At 40.1% G+C, this 15,018-nt stretch overlaps 1 non-coding gene across 1 annotated transcript; it reads left to right on the forward strand.

The window, feature by feature from the left end:
• The first annotated feature begins 651 nt into the window (after positions 1–651).
• Positions 652–755, forward strand: LOC130972169 (small nucleolar RNA R71). The gene has a single exon (XR_009083363.1). It is a non-coding gene; the product is annotated as a small nucleolar RNA R71 (small nucleolar RNA).
• Positions 756–15,018: the final 14,263 nt, after the last annotated feature.

Consider the following 15,018-nt stretch of genomic DNA (forward strand, 5'->3'; position numbering starts at 1 on the left):
AAATTTCTGATGGAGGACCTTGTTTCACTCATGAAACTTAAAGTGGCCTTAGACAGATCAGAGACTATGTTTGCTAAGTTAGAGGTGCTCTGCTCAGAGGTCTCTGTCTGTTGCTGAGAAGATGATGGAAAAGGTTTGCTATTGCTAACCCTGTTTCTTCCACCATTATTAAAGCCTTGTTGAGGCTTTTGTTGATCCTTCCATGAGAAATTTGGATGATTTCTCCATGAGGGATTATAGGTGTTGCCAAAGGCTTCCCCCATGTAATTTACCTCTGCCATTGTAGGGTTTTCAGGATCATAGACCTCTTCTTCAGAAGATGCCTCTTTAGTGCTGTTGGATGCATTTTGCCATCCATTCAGACTTTGAGAAATCATGTTAACTTGCTGAGTCAACATTTTGTTCTGAGCCAATATGGCATTCAGAGCATCAATTTCAAGAACTCCCTTCCTCTGAGGCGTCCCATTATTCACGGAATTCCTCTCAGAAGTGTACATGAATTGGTTATTTGCAACCATTTTAATAAGTTCCTGAGCTTCTGCAGGCGTTTTCTTTAGGTGAATGGATCCACCTGTAGAATGGTCCAGTGACATCTTAGAGAACTCAGATAGACCATAATAGAATATATCTATCATGGTCCACTCTGAAAACATGTCAGAAGGACACTTTTTGGTCATCTGCTTGTATCTTTCCCAAGCTTCATAGAGGGATTCACCATCTTTTTGCTTGAAGGTCTGAACATCCACTCTAAGCTTGCTCAGCTTTTGAGGAGGAAAGAATTTAACTAAGAAGGCCGTGACCAGCTTATCCCAGGAGTCCAGGCTATCCTTAGGTTGTGAGTCCAACCATGTTCTAGCTCTGTCTCTTACAGCAAAAGGGAAAAGCATGAGCCTGTAGACTTCAGGATCTACTCCATTAGTCTTAACAGTCTCACAGATCTGTAAGAACTCAGTTAAAAACTGGTAGGGATCTTCTGATGGAAGTCCATGTAACTTGTAGTTTTGTTGCATTAGAGCAATTAGTTGAGGTTTCAACTCAAAATTGTTTGCTCCAATGGCAGGAATTGAGATGCTCCTTCCATCAAACTTGGAAGTAGGTGTAGTATAATCCCCAAGCATCCTCCTTGCATTATTGTTGTTGGGTTCGGCTGCCATCTCCTTTTCTTGTTCAAAAATTTCAGCAAGGTTGTCTCTGGATTGTTATAATTTAGCTTCTCTTAGTTTCCTCTTCGGAGTCCTTTCAGGTTCCGGATCAGCTTCAACAAGAATGCCTTTTTTCTTATTCCTGCTCATATGAGAAAGAAGAGAACAGAAAAGGAAGAGGAATCCTCTATGTCACAGTATAGAGATTCCTTTATGTTAGTAGAAGAATAAAGGAATAGAAGGATGAGAAGAGTTAAGAATCCAAACACAAGGGTGAAGATAGGTTCAGATTCTTGAGATGAAGAGAAGTGTTAGTGAATAAATAAATAAATAGAAGAAGATGAAGGGGGAGAGTTCGAAAATTAATTTTGAAAAAGGGTTAGTGTTCCGAGGGTTTACCTGAAACTGTAGGTCGATCTCGGACGAGATCTTCTGTGCTGGTCGGAGACGACATGTCTGGCAGGTGTGTAGCAGCCAGAGCTGGTGCGTCCGACTTGTGGAACCGAGAATGCTGCTGATCCCTTGTCACCGAAGGGTGGGGGGTACCTGCAAGGGACTCCGATGCTTAAGTTAGCAAGGGTATTAAACAGGTATTGAGTAGAATCAGAGTATGAGTTATACCTGGGTGCTCTAGTGTATTTATAATGGTGAGATGTAACCTTCTTTAGATAAGATAAATTAGTTATCTTATCTTATCTTACCTTTTGTCGAGGTCAGCTTATCTTCCATGGAACCGCCCTTATCTCTATAAGCTTGGGCTGCCCTTGGATCGGGATCGTATTCCTTGAGTTGGGCCCTTCTTTGGGCTTTCCTGTCGATTTGGACCGAGTTTTTTGCGAAGAAGTCGGTCCATTTGACCTAAAGAGGTCAGTCGCTTTGTCTGTAGAACATCCCGGGTCGGACAGCTCGACCCAAGGTATGAACAGTGCCCCTGCTTGAGCTCGGTCTTTTTGTTGAGGTCGAGTCCTTGACTTCGGTCCTTCTCTAGTGAAGCCAAACTCAAGCATTTTGTCGATTCCTTTGTAGAAGCTTTTGAATGTAGAACGTTTTTCCTCTAAAAGCGCGCGCTTTTGTATCGGTGCTTTGGGAACGTGCGAGGGTTTAATGCCTTCATTAATTTTAACATTAATTGTCCCGTCTTCCTTAGGCTCTTTATTTTGATTTTGAAAACCCAGAAACGGTTTCTCTCCTTCGCCCTTTTCGTAACTTCTTTTATCTGCTCTCTTCGCTCTCTGTTTTTCGTTTGCGCTTCTGCTTTTTTGTGTTGCGGCTTTCGTTTGGCGATTTTCTGGGCAGCTTTCATTTCTGCGCCTCTATTTTTCTTTCTCGAAGCTTCTTTCGTCTCCAGGTTAGTCCCATTTCGTGCTTTCTCTTTGTTTTTGTTTTTGTGATGAGGTTTTGATTTTGATCCTACTTTTAGAGAAAGTTTGGATCTTTCTGTTTCCATTTTGCCCTAGATTTGTTGAAATGTGCATTCTGGCAGTTTCTCCATCTTCTGCATGATCCTTTTTGCTTTTGCTTGATGCTTTTAGGGCTTTTCATGTTCTTTGTTGTTTCTGTTCTGATACCGATGTCTGCATCTGTTCCGCGTTTTATTTGAAGGTTGCTTTTGTCTGATTCTGAAAAAGGTTGCATCTTTAATGGTCTCTGCTTGGCGTGTTTGATGTTTTAGGGATGGTTTTTGCTGGTTTAGACTGTAAGGCAATATTTTTTATGACTTTTTGTGTTTTGCTTTGATGGAAAAATGCTTGTTGTTTGAAGCCTTCTTTTATTGTTTTGAGAGGTGCTGGGATGCGAGAAGTAGATTTTTCCTAGAAACTTTGCTTTATTATTGTCTCCAAAGGATGCCCCAGGACTTTGGTTTGAGTCTTTGGGTTTTCCTTTTCTATGTGTTCGCCTGTATCGTATTGAGTTGTTTTCTCCTTTGTCCGAGATGTTTTTAGTAACCCCATCTTCTTTTCTTACTGGTAGGATTAGTTGGCCTCATGTCTTCTCGAAATAACATTGTAGAGATGTCTTCCAGAGTTCCCGAGGGGATGTCCGATTGGCTGGACTCCCTTGTTTTGTTGTGTATTTCTGTTGTGGATGCTGAATTTTGCACAGAGCTGTGGAAGCGCCATAGGATTTGTGGTAATAGTGCTCGTGAGGAGGATTATGAGCTTGTTGCTCCTGATTTTGATGAGAGAGTTTGTTTTCCGACTTCCATCGAGAGGGAGCGTCCCTTCTTCTATGCCTATGAATACTTCTTCAGTCAGTTGAACGTTACTTTTCCTTTTACTGCTTTCGAGACCGACCTGTTGTGGTCGTGTAATATTGCTCCATCCCAGCTTCACCCAAATTTCTGGGGTTTTATTAAAATTTTTCAGCTTCTCTGCCGAGAATTAGATGTAACACCCTCTCAGACTCTTTTCCTTTATTTGTTTGTTTCCGCCAAGCCTGGCGGTTCTTCAAAAAAGAAAGCTTCCTGGGTTTCTTTCAGGTCCACCCAGGGCCATAAAGTTTTTGCTATGTATGATGAGTCCTTTAAGGACTTCAAGAATTACTTCTTTAGGGTTCGTGCTGTCGAGGGGGCCCGCCCCTTTTTTCTTGATGAAAATGATGAGCCTTATTTCCCTCTAGAGTGGCAGAGGGATGTGAGAGTGTCTCGCTATACCTGGGAGATGCTTGATGATGTTGAGCGTGCCTTTGTTGTTGTTCTTGAGGATCTATGGGGGGAGCCACCCCATCTTGATATGAAAAGGTTTTTGAATGACCCGTCCTTGGTTCGGACTGTTTTGGGTACTTGTCTGACTTGTTTCTACACTTGTTTCTTAATTTTTTCTTCCTCTTATTGTGATTGTAACTCTTTGCTGTGGCTGATTCTGTATTTGCAGAGATGTCAAAGAACAACGACTCCATGAAGGCCTTTAAAAAGGCAAAGAAGGCAACTGCTGCTCTGAACATCTCGGCCAAGGTGGCCAGAGAGGGATCTTCTCAGGTCCCAGTGAAGCCTCCTGTGCCGAGTTCTCTCGGGCCGAGGAAAGCAATTCCTACTCCTCGGTTTCGTCAGGTTGATCCTCCACAGACTTCTGCTGTTGCTTCTTGTGCTCTTCCCTTAAAAAAGCAAAAAACATTCGAGCCCTTTAACCTGGATGCCCCAGATTTTGATGCTGTCGAGTTTGTTGACCAGCCAAATTTCCCCCTATGGTGGGCTCTCCATGGACGATGTGTCTCTTCTTCAGCATCTGGATTTTATCACCAAAAGTAGTGTGAAAATGGCACATATGGGTGCGGCTATTTTCCGAACTATTCAGGGGATCCTTATTCATGCCACAAAATCCTTCATGGAGGAGGCCAAATCAGAATTTGATCGGATCAAGGGTCTGAAGGATGAGTTGGAGGTGAAGTTGGCGAAGGTAGAGAAAGAACTGGAGGGTGAGAAGGCCAGCTCTATTGCCTTGGCTACTTCTTTGAAGTTGGCTGAGGACATGGCACTGAAGCACAAGGATAGCTATGTCTCAGCTTATAGGGAGTTGATGCATCTCCGGGATGATTTGGAAACTACACGAGCTAATTATGCCGAGCTTCAGGGTCACCTTGTGGGCAGCGTGACTGCCGCCTCTGAGAACCTGATGGAGCAGTTCCAGATTGTTGCTCCTGATGCCGATTTGACTCTCGTTAATCTTGATAACGTAGTAAAGGATGGCAAGATTGTCCCAGTGATCCCGATAATGATGTTGAACCTCCCCCAGTGCCTTCTATCAAGGTGTCGACCTCCTCGGTTCCTCTAATTATGTCTGATCCGGATTGTCAGATTCTGAACCGGGATGATGGAACTGTAGATGCTGTGGCTATTCAGACTCACCCTCCTTCTCCCTGTACTGATGCTGCCGGGAAGGCTCCCGATCTTTGCTGATCTTCTTTTTAAGTATTTGTGTAAATAGCCCGGTTTGTGGGCTTTTGAACTTTATTGTTTTGTTTAACTGCTGACACTTTTTAGTTGCCTGCCTGGCAACTTTTACTTTGAAAAACAAAAGTAGCTTTCTGAGGTGGATTTTGGTAGCCTCTTGAAGCTTTATTATACTATGCTTCCATTGCGCTTTAACATGGTATCTCTTCTGGTTTCTGAGAGTGTTGGAATCTTGCTGCTTGACCTCTTTGGATTGCTTTTGCACTTATTGTTTGTAACTTGGATCCTTTGAGGCCGTGACTGTATCGGTCCAACTTGTTTCTCGGTTTTCTCGCTTTTGCTTGTATTTTTAGCGTCCCATAACCGATTTCGTTATGTTGGTCCCCTTCTAAGTTATTTTTGTAATCCTTTTTCTTGGACCTTTGTCAGGTCTCTTTCAGGGATTACTTTTATAACTTATCTTGTATGAGACCGACTTCGTTAGGTCGATCTCTTCTAAGTTATTTTTGTAATCCTCTTTCTTGGACCTTTGTCAGGTCTCTTTCAGGGATTACTTTTATAACTTGTCTTGTAGGAGACCGAATTCGTTAGGTCGATCTCTTCTAAGTTATTTTTGTAATCCTCTTTCTTGGACCTTTGTCAGATCTCTTTCAGGGATTACTGATGAGCGGATAATTTATACGCTTTTTGGCATTATTTTTTGGTAGTTTTTAGTAAGTTCCAGCTACTTTTAGGGATGTTTTCATTAGTTTTTATGTTAAATTCACATTTCTGGACTTTACTATGAGTTTGTGTGTTTTTCTATGATTTTAGGTAATTTCTGGCTGAAATTGAGGGACTTGAGCAAAACTCTGAAAAAAGGCTAACAAAAGGACTGCTGATGCTGTTGGAATCTGACCTCCCTGCACTCGAAATGGATTTTCTGGAGCTACAGAACTCCAATTGGCGCGCTCTCAACGGCGTTGGAAAGTAGACATCCAGAGCTTTCCAGCAATATATAATATTCCATACTTTATTCGGAAATTGACGACGTAACTTGGCGTTGAACGCCAAGTACATGCTGCTGTCTGGAGTTAAACGCCAGAAAAACGTCATGATCCGGAGTTGAACGCCCAAAACACGTCATAACTTGGAGTTCAACTCCAAGAAAAGCCTCAGCTCGTGGATAGATCAAGCTCAGCCCAAGCATACACCAAGTGGGCCCCGGAAGTGGATTTATGCATCAATTACTTACTCATGTAAACCCTAGGAGCTAGTTTATTATAAATAGAACATTTAACTATTGTATTAGATATCTTTTGATCACTTTAGATCTAAGGAACATCTGGGAGCGCATAGTTCTCAGATCATGGAGGCTGGCCATTCGGCCATGCCTGAACCTTTCACTTATGTATTTTCAACGGTGGAGTTTCTACACACCATAGATTAAGGGTGTGGAGCTCAGCTGTACCTCAAGTTTCAATACAATTATTATTACTTTCTATTCAATTCTCTTTTATTCTTATTCCAAGATATACGTTACACTTAACTTTGATGAATGTGATGATCCGTGACACTCATCATCATTCTCACCTATGAACGCGCGTGACTGACAACCACTTCCGTTCTACTCTAGGCCGGACGCATATCTCTTAGATTCCCCAACAGAATCTTCGTGGTATAAGCTAGATAGATGGCGGCATTCATGGGGATCCGGAAGGTTTAACCTTGTCTGTGGTATCCCGAGTAGGATCCTGGGAATCCAAAAAGTCTAACCTTGTCTGTGGTATTCCGAGTAGGATTCCGGTATTGAATAACTGTGACGAGCTTCAAACTCCTGAAGGCTGGGCGTGATGACAAACGCAAAAGAATCAATGGATTCTACTCCAACCTGATTGAGAACCGACAGATGATTAGCCGTGCTGTGACAGAGCATTTGGATAATTTTCACTGAGAGGATGGGATGTAGCTATCAACAAGGGTGATGCCTCCAGACGATTAGCCGTGCAGTGACAGCGCATAGGACCATTTTCCCGAGAGGATTAAAAGTAGCCATTGATGATGGTAATGCCCTACATACAGCTTGCCATGGAAAGGAGTAAGAAGGATTCAAGGAAGAGTGAGTAGTGAAGTAGAGTTTCAAGAGGAACACAGCATCTCCATACACCTATCTGAAATTCCCACTATTGATTTACATAAGTATTTCTATCCCTTTTTATTTTCTATTTATTATTAATTATTCGAAAATCCATAAACCAATTTAATCCGCCTAACTGAGATTTACAAGGTGACCATAGCTTGCTTCATACCAACAATCTCCGTGGGATCGACCCTTACTCACGTAAGGTATTACTTGGATGACCCAGTGCACTTGCTGGTTAGCTGTGCGAAGTTGTGAAACATTATATAGAAACCATGGTATTGGCATCCTATTTTTGGCGCCATTGCCAAGGAATGAAAAGCAATGAATTTTGCAAAATGGAATAACAAAGGAATCACAATTTCGTCCACCAAGTTTTTGGCGCCGTTGCCGGGGAATGAAAAGCAATGAATTTTGCAAAATGGAATAACAAAGGAATCACAATTTCGTGCACCAAGTTTTTGGCGCCGTTGCTGGGGATTGTTCGAGTATGGACAACTGACGGTTCATCTTGTTGCTCAGATTAGGTAATTTTCTTTTCAAAAATCTTTTTCAAAATTTTTCTTTTATTTTTCGTTTTTCAAACTATTTTTTTCGAAAAAAATTTAATAAAAAATACAAAAAAATTCATAAAATCATAAAAACCAAAAATATTTTGTGTTTCTTGTTTGAGTTTTGAGTCAATTTTTTAGTTTGGTGTCAATTGCATGCTAAAAAAAATTTTTTTTTTTTACATTTTTCGAAAATCCCATGCATTCATAGTGTTCTTCATGATCTTCAAGTTGTTCTTGATAAGTCCTCTTGTTTGATCTTGATGTTTTCTTGTTTTGTGTTGTTTGTTGTTTTTCATATGCATTTTTCGTTTGATAGAATCCATGCATTAAAGATTTCTAAGTTTGGTGTCTTGCATGTTTTCTTTGCATAAAAAATTTTTCAAAATTATGTCCTTGATGGTCATCATGATCTTCAAAGTGTTCTTGGTGTTCATCTTGACATTCATAGCATTCTTGCATGCATTCATTGTTTTGATCTAAAAATTTCATGCATTGAGTATTTTTGTTATTTTTTTCTCTCTCATCATTAAAAATTCAAAAATAAAAAAAATATCTTTTCCTTATTTCTCTCATAATTTTCGAAAATTTGAATTGACTTAGTCAAAATTTTTCAAAATTAGTTGTTTCTTACAAGTCAAGTCAAATTTTCAATTTTAAAAATCTTATCTTTTCAAAATCTTTTTCAAAAATCATATCTTTTTCATTTTTTTTCTATTTTTCAAAAATTTCAAAAATCTTTTTCAAAATATTTTCAAAATCTTTTTCTTATCTTTACATCTAATTTTCGAAAATTAACTAACAATTAATGTGATTGGTTCAAAAATTTGAAGTTTGTTACTTTCTTGTTAAGAAAAGTTCAATCTTTAAGTTCTAGAATCTTATCTTGTAGTTTCTTGTTAGTTAAGTCATTTTAAAAATTAGATCTTTTTATCTTTTATCTTATCTTTTTCAAAATTTTTATCTTTTTCAAAATTTGATTTCAAAATATCTTATCTAACTTCTTATCTTCTTATCTTTTTCAAATTTGATTTCAAATCTTTTCCAATCAACTAACTAACTTTTTGTTTGTTTCTTATCTTTTTCAAAACTACCTAATTATTTTTCCTCTCTAATTTTCGAAAATACCTTTCTCTTTTTCAAAAACTCTCTTTAATTAATTAATAATTTTTATTTTAATTTATCTCTAATTTTCGAAAATTACTAACCCTTTTTTTAAAAAAATTATTTTCGAACTCTCTTCCTTTTCTCTTCTTCTATTTAATTATTTAATTACTAGCACTTCTCTTCACCTCTCTTCATCTAAAAATCCGAATTCTTCTTCACTCTTCTCCCCTCTCTTTTTCTACTAACACAAAGGAATCTCTATACTGTGACATAGAGGATTCCTCTTCTTTTCTTGTTTTTTCTCTTTCATATGAGCAGGAACAGGGAAAAAGGCACTCTTGTTGAAATAGATCCAGAACCTGAAAGGACTTTGAAGAGGAAATTAAGAGAAGCTAAATTACATTATTCTAAAGGTAACCTTTCAGAAACATTAGAACAAGAGAAGGAGATGGCAGCCGAAAATAATAATAATGCAAGGAGAATGCTTGGTGACTTCACAAAGCCAACGTCCAAGTTTGATGGAAGAAGCATCTCCATTCCTGCCATTGGAGCCAATAATTTTGAGCTTAAGCCTCAACTAGTTGCTTTAATGCAACAAAACTGCAAGTTTTATGGACTTCCATCTGAAGATCCTTATCAGTTTTTAACTGAGTTCTTGCAGATCTGTGAGACTGTTAAGACAAATGGAGTTGATCCTAAAGTCTACAGACTCATGCTTTCCCCTTTTGCTGTAAGAGACAGAGCTAGAATATGGTTGGATTCACAACCTAAGGATAGCCTGGACTCCTGGGATAAGCTGGTCACAGCCTTCTTGGATAAATTCTTTCCTCCTCAAAAGCTGAGCAAGCTGAGATTGGATGTTCAAACCTTCAAACAAAAAGATGGTGAATCCCTCTATGAAGCTTGGGAAAGATACAAGCAGCTGACCAAAAGATGTCCATCTGACATGTTTTCAGAATGGACTATATTAGATATATTCTATTATGGTCTATCTGAATTTTCGAAAATGTCATTGGACCATTCTGCAGGTGGATCTATTCACCTAAAGAAAACGCCTGAAGAGGCTCAAGAACTCATTGATATGGTTGCAAACAACCAATTCATGTACACTTCTGAGAGGAATTCCATGAATAATGGGATACCTCAGAAGAAAGGAGTTCTTGAAATTGATGCTCTGAATGCCATATTGGCTCAGAACAAAGTGTTGACTCAACAGGTCAACATGATCTCTCAAAATCTGAATGGATGGTAACATGCATCCAACAGTACTAGAGAGGCAGCTTCTGAAGAAGCTTATGATCCTGAGAACCCTGCCATGGCAGAGGTTAATTATATGGGTGAACCTTATGGAAACACCTATAACTCATCATGGAGAAATCATCCAAATTTCTCATGGAAGGATAAACAAAAGCCTCAACAATGCTTTAACAATGGTGGACGCAACAGGCTGAACAATAGCAAGCCATATCCATCATCTTCTCAGCAACAGACAGAGAATTCTGAACAAGACAGCTCTAATTTAGCCAATCTAGTCTCTGATCTGTCAAAGGCCACTTTCAGTTTCATGAGTGGAACAAGATCCTCCATCAGAAATCTGGAGGCACAAGTGGGCCAGCTGAGTAAGAAAGTCATTGAAACTCCTCCTAGTATTCTCCCAAGCAATACAGAAGAGAATCCAAAAGGAGAGTGCAAAGCCATTGACATAGTCAATATGGCCGAATGCACAAGGGAGGAGGAGGACAAAAATCCTAGTGAGGACGACCTCCTGGGACGTCCCTCAAGCAAGAGGGAGTTTCCTATTAAGGATCCAAAGGAATCTGAGGCTCATATAGAGACTATAGAGATTCCATTAAATCTCCTTCTGCCATTCATGAGCTCTGAAGACTATTCTTCCTCTGAAGAGGATGAAGATGTGACTGGAGAGCAAGTTGCTCAATATATAGGAGCTATCATGAAGCTGAATGCCAAGTTATTTGGTAATGAGACTTGGGAAAGTGAACCTCCCTTGCTCATTAGTGAACTGGATACCTGGATTCAGCAAATTTTACTTCAAAAGAAATAAGATCCTGGCAAGTTCTTAATACCTTGTACCATAGGCACCATGACCTTTGAAAAAGCTCTGTGTGATCTGGGGTCAGGGATAAATCTTATGCCACTCTCTGTGATGGAGAAGCTGGGGATCATTGAGGTACAACCTGCCTTGTTCTCATTACAATTGGCAGACAAGTCATTAAGACAAGCTTATGGAATAATAGAGGACATGTTAGTAAAGGTTGAAGGCCTTTACATCCTGGCTGATTTCATAATCTTAGACACTAGGAAGGAAGAGGATGATTGCGTCATCCTTGGAAGACCTTTCCTAGCCACAGCAGGAGCTGTGATAGATGTCAACAGAGGTGAATTAGTCCTTCAATTGAATGGGGACTACCTTGTGTTTAAAGCACATGGCCATCCCTCTGTGACAGAAGAGAGTAAGCATGAAGAGCTTCTCTCAGTTCAGAGTCAAGAAGAGCCCACACAGTCAAACTCTAAGTTTGGTGTTGTGAGGCCACAACCAAACTCTAAGTTTGGTGTCAAGACCCCATATCCAAACTCTAAGTTTGGTGTTGGGACTATACAACATTGACCTGATCACCTTGTGGCTCCAAGAGAGCCACTGTCAAGCTATTGACATTAAAGAAGCGCTTGTTGGGAGGCAACCCAATTTTATTTATCTAATTTTTATTTTATTCTATATTATTGTTATTTTGTGTTTTATTAGGTACATGATCATGAGGAGTCACGAAAAAAATCATAAAAATTAAAAACAGAGTCAAAAACAGCAGCAAAAAATTCGCACCCTGGAGGAAGCACAGGCTGGCGTTCAACGCCAGTAAGATGCATCTGGCCGGCATTCAACGCCAGAACAGAGCATCATTCTGGCGCTGAACGCCAGAAACAAGCAACATTCTGGCGCTGAACGCCAGGAATGTGTCCAGAGAAGAAAAGCTGGCGCTGAACGCTAGTAACAAGCATGAAACTGGCGTTCAACGCCAGAAACATGCTTTACATGGGCGTTGAACGTTGGTGCGCGAAATTGTGAACAATACTTTTTCACAACTCTCATAATCCCCGGTCATGAACTCCAAAAACTTGGTAGCTCAATTCCATGGCATTACACAACTTCGCACAACTAACCAGCAAGTGCACTGGGTCGTCCAAGTAATAAACCTTACGCGAGTAAGGGTCGATCCCACGGAGATTGTTAGTATGAAGCAAGCTATGGTCATCTTGTAAATCTTAGTCAGGTAGACTCAAATGGATATGGTGATGAACAAAAATAACATAAAAGATAAAGATAGAGATACTTATGTAATTCATTGGTAGGAACTTCAGATAAGCGCATGAAGATGCCTTCCCTTCCGTCTCTCTACTTTCCTACTGTCTTCATCCAATCCTTCTTATTCCTTTCCATGGCAAGCTTGTGTAGGGTCTCACCGTTGTCAATGGTTACCTCCCATCCTCTCAGTGAAAACGATTGCATATGCTCTGTCACAGCACGCGGAATTTAGCTGTCGGTTCTCGGTCAGGCCGGAATAGAATCCATCGATTCTTTTGCGTCTGTCACTAACGCCCCGCCTGCTAGGAGTTTGAAGCACGTCACAGTCATTCAATCATTGAATCCTACTCAGAATACCACAGACAAGGTTAGACCTTCCGGATTCTCTTGAATGCTTCCATCAGTTCTCGCCTATACCACGAAGACTCTGATCTCACGGAATGGTTGGCTCGTTTGTCAGGCGAGCACTCGGTTGTCAGGCGATCAACCATGCATCGTGCAATCAGGAATCCAAGAGATATTTACTAGAGCCTTGGTTGCTTGTAGAACAAAAGTGGTTGTCAGTCACCTTGTTCATAGGTGAGAATGATGATGAGTGTCACGGATCATCACATTCATCAAGTTGAAGAACAAGTGATATCTTAGAACAAGAACAAGCGGAATTGAATGGAAGAACAATAGTAATTGCATTAATACTCGAGGTACAGCAGAGCTCCACACCTTAATCTATGGTGTGTAGAAACTCCACCGTTGAAAATACATAAGCATAAGGTCTAGGCATGGCCGAATGGCCAGCCTCCCAGTGATCTAAGATAGCATAAAACACGAAGATAGCTACCCGATATCTCAATACAATAGTAAAAGGTCCTACTTATAGAAAACTAGTAGCCTAGGGTGTACAGAGATGAGTAAATGACATAAAAATCCACTTCCGGGCCCACTTGGTGTGTGCTTGGGCTGAGCAATGAAGCATTTTCGTGTAGAGACTCTTCTTGGAGTTAAACGCCAGCTTTTATGCCAGTTTGGGCGTTTAACTCCCATTTGGGTGCCAGTTCCAGCGTTTAACGCTGGGATTCCTGAGGGTGACTTTAAACGCCAGTTTGGGCCATCCAATCTTGGGCAAAGTATGGACTATCATATATTGCTGGAAAGCCCAGGATGTCTACTTTCCAACGCCGTTGAGAGCGCGCCAATTGGTCTTCTGTAGCTCCAGAAAATCCACTTCGAGTGCAGGGAGGTCAGAATCCAACAGCATCTGCAGTCCTTTTCAGTCTCTGGATCAGATTTTTGCTCAGGTCCCTCAATTTCAGCCAAAAAATACCTGAAATCACAGAAAAACACACAAACTCATTGTAAAGTCCAGAAAATTGAATTTTAACTAAAAACTAATAAAAATATACTAAGAACTCAACTAAAACTACTAAAAACATACTAAAAACAATGCCAAAAAAGGGTACAAATTATCCGCTCATCACAACACCAAACTTAAATTGTTGCTTGTCCTCAAGCAACTGAAAATCAAATAAGATAAAAAGAAGAGAATATACTATAGACTCCAAATTATCAATGAAACATAGCTCCAAATTAGATGAGCGGGACTAGTAGCTTTTTGCCTCCGAACAGTTTTGGCATCTCACTTTATCCTTTGAAATTCAGAATGATTGGCATCTTTAGGAACTCAGAATCCAGATAGTGTTATTGATTCTCCTAGTTAAGTATGATGATTCTTGAACACAGCTACTTATTGAGTCTTGGCCGTGGCCCAAAGCACTCTGTTTTCCAGTATTACCACCAGATACATACATGCCACAGACACATAATTGGGTGAACCTTTTCAGATTGTGAGTCAGCTTTGCTAGAGTCCCCAATTAGAGGTGTCCAGGGTTCTTAAGCACACTCTTTTTGCCTTGAATCACAACTTTATTCTTTCTTTTTCTTTCTTTTTCTCTTTCTCTTTTTTTTTCGGTTTTTTTTTCCGCCTCTTTTTTTTTTGTATTCACTGCTTTTTCTTGCTTCAAGAATCATTTTTAATGATTTTTCAGATCCTCAGTAACATGTCTCCTTTTTCATCATTCTTTCAAGAGCCAACAACTTTAACATTCATGAGCAACAAATTCAAAAGACATATGCACTGTTAGCATACATTCAGAACAAAAGCATTGCCACCATCAAACTAATTAAGCTAGTTTTAAAGATGATTCGAATCCTGTACTTCTTGTTCTTTTGTAATAAAACAGTTTTTCATTTAAGAAAGGTGATGGATTCATAGGACATTCATAACTTTAAGGCATAGACACTAAGACACTAATGATCACAAGACACAACAGAGATAAACATAAGCACTAAAATTCGAAAAACAGAAAATAAAGACAAGGAGATTAAAGAACGGGTCCACCTTAGTGATGGCGGCTCTTTCTTCCTCTTGAAGATCCTATGGAGTGCTTGACTCCTCAATGTCCTCTTTCCTTGTCTTTGTTGCTCCTCTCTCATGATTCTTTGATCTTCTCTAATTTCATGGAGGATGATGGATGTTCTTGATGCTCCACCCTTAGTTGTCCCATGTTGGAACTCAGTTTCCTAGGGAGGTGTTCAGTTGCTCCCAATAGTTTTGTGGAGGAAGTGCATCCCTTGAGCATCTCAGGGATCTCATGATGAAGGGGTCTCTTGTGTGCTCCATCCTTTTCTTAGTGATGGGCTTATCCTCATCAATGGGGATGTCTCCCTCTATGTCAACTCCAACTGAATAACAGAGGTGACAAATGAGATGAGGAAAGGCTAACCTTGCTAAGGTAGAGGACTTGTCCGCCACCTTATAGAGTTCTTGGGCTATAACCTCATGAACTTCCACTTCTTCTCCAATCATGTGCTATGAATCATGATGGCCCGGTCTA

This window comes from Arachis stenosperma, chromosome 3 (genome assembly GCF_014773155.1).
Source record: "Arachis stenosperma cultivar V10309 chromosome 3, arast.V10309.gnm1.PFL2, whole genome shotgun sequence".
Taxonomy (NCBI): Eukaryota; Viridiplantae; Streptophyta; class Magnoliopsida; order Fabales; family Fabaceae; genus Arachis; species Arachis stenosperma.